The following is a 1,970-nucleotide window of genomic DNA, read 5'->3' on the forward strand; positions in this document are numbered from 1 at the left end:
GTTCTGAGCTTGAACCTTCAGATCTATTTGATCTATCATAGTCTTCTCCATAAGTGACATTGCTCATTGCTAAGTTCTCCACTAGCTCTAAAGCAGCATGAATCTCCTTTCCCAGAAAGTTTCCATTGGAGACAGTATCCAGCTGGTTTCTAATCTTGGGAAGAGCTCCTCTATAAAGTGTGCTGAGAATAGAAGCCTCACTAAACCCATGGTGTGGGCATTGGTTGGTGTAGCTCCTGAATCTCTCATATGCTTCACCAAAACTCTCATTGCTGTGCTGAGTGAAGCTAGAGATTTGGTTCCTTAGTTTAGCAGTTCTGGAGGTGGCGAAGAACTTAGATAAGAAGGCTTGCTTGCATTGCTCCCAGGTTTGAATGGAGCCTCTTGGAAGATTCTTCTCCCATTGGTGAGCTTGGTCACCAAGACTGAAGGGGAATAATCTTAGCTTCAAACTGTCCTCAGAAACTCCATTTATCTTTGTCAGGTCACACACTTTATCAAATTGATCCAAGTGTTCCAAGGGATCTTCCATTGCTAATCCATGGAACTTTGAGTTCTGGACCATATTCAACAAGGATGCCTTCACTTCAAAGTTGTTGTTTTGCACAGGTGGTGCCTGAATTCCAGCTCCATACTGATGAGCATTGGCCCTGTCATTCTCTCCAACATAGACCTGTGGTTGCTCATATCTCCTTTGCTGGTGTTGGAAGGGCTGATGTTGGTGGTGCATCTGTTGTCTTTGCTGTACATTGGCCTGACGCCTCTGTTGATGAGCTTGAGCTTGAGCTTGTCCCTGGTGGACATAAGCTTGCTGTTGATGCACTTGTTCCTGATGAATATTACCCTGATGTAACCCTTGACCAACTCCATTACCAGCTCCATTACCCTGAGCCTGTTGCTCCTGAACCGGTTGTTCTATGTCCACCACATGCTCTCTTTGATCTTCCATATCAGCCTGATCAATCTGTCTTCCACGCCTGTCCCTTCTCCTCCTTGGTACCAAAAGATTAATGTTGTCGTTTAAGGGGAAAGGTGGACCACAGCTTCTTGATCTGGACCTGGTGTTCATGCACCTGAATTCACAAACAGAACTTGAAAGTAATCAGTAAAAACAAAAAAAAATAAGCACTTGATCTCAAGAACAGATCAGAGCTTAATGCTAAACACTCTAAAATTTGGCAACGGCGCCAATTGATAGATAAGACTTTATTGATCTCAGGGCTATCAATCCTCTTGTCAATGTAGCACAAAGAGGTTATCAATCCAAGAATGTGGTGATAGACACTAAGCTATGTGATCAGTTTTTCAATTCAAGCAAGCAAGTGTGGCTTTGATTGACTAATGACAACTACAAACTTAAAACAAGATTAATGACTAAGAAGTGATCAAACAAAGAACTAAGCAAATGACAAGTGATGAGAATGTATGTATGATGATGAGAAAGGTCTTAGACATGATAGTGGATTAGGGTGCCTTCAGTGATAAACTAATGAGCTAATGAACCATATGATCAAGCAAACCATTCAACTTAAACATCATTAATTAAATTAATCCTCTCATGAAGGTATCAACTTCTATGCCAAAGCAGTTTCTAACCTAATCATCATTAGTGAAACATGAATTAACAAGCATTAAAAATCAGTTTAATCTGTCATTTAAGCATATAAACAATCATTCTCATGATGAATAACACTTAAACCTCTAACAACCTTGGTTCAGGCATTTCTTCAAACACTTTTGGTGCATGAAATGCCCAGAATCTAGACCACATATGATTTGTATGGATCTAGCATTAAGAACAGATTGTAGAGAATGGAATATGCAAGATCTAACCTCTAAGCGCACTAATCTACCACTTAAGCACCCTAATCTACATATCTAAGACCTTAATATAGAGATTACTCACTAATCATGATCAACACACTAGATCCTTTGCAAGATGTGTTGTTAATCATGATTAGAAGTGTGTG

The 1,970-nt window shown here is 40.1% G+C and overlaps 1 non-coding gene across 1 annotated transcript; it reads left to right on the forward strand.

Moving 5' to 3' along the window:
* The first annotated feature begins 203 nt into the window (after positions 1-203).
* On the forward strand, positions 204-310 carry LOC112089429. Its single transcript, XR_002901067.1, has one exon. It is a non-coding gene; the product is annotated as a small nucleolar RNA R71 (small nucleolar RNA).
* Positions 311-1,970: the final 1,660 nt, after the last annotated feature.

The sequence above is a fragment of the Eutrema salsugineum genome, unplaced genomic scaffold (genome assembly GCF_000478725.1).
Source record: "Eutrema salsugineum unplaced genomic scaffold, Eutsalg1_0 scaffold_12, whole genome shotgun sequence".
Classification (NCBI taxonomy): Eukaryota; Viridiplantae; Streptophyta; class Magnoliopsida; order Brassicales; family Brassicaceae; genus Eutrema; species Eutrema salsugineum.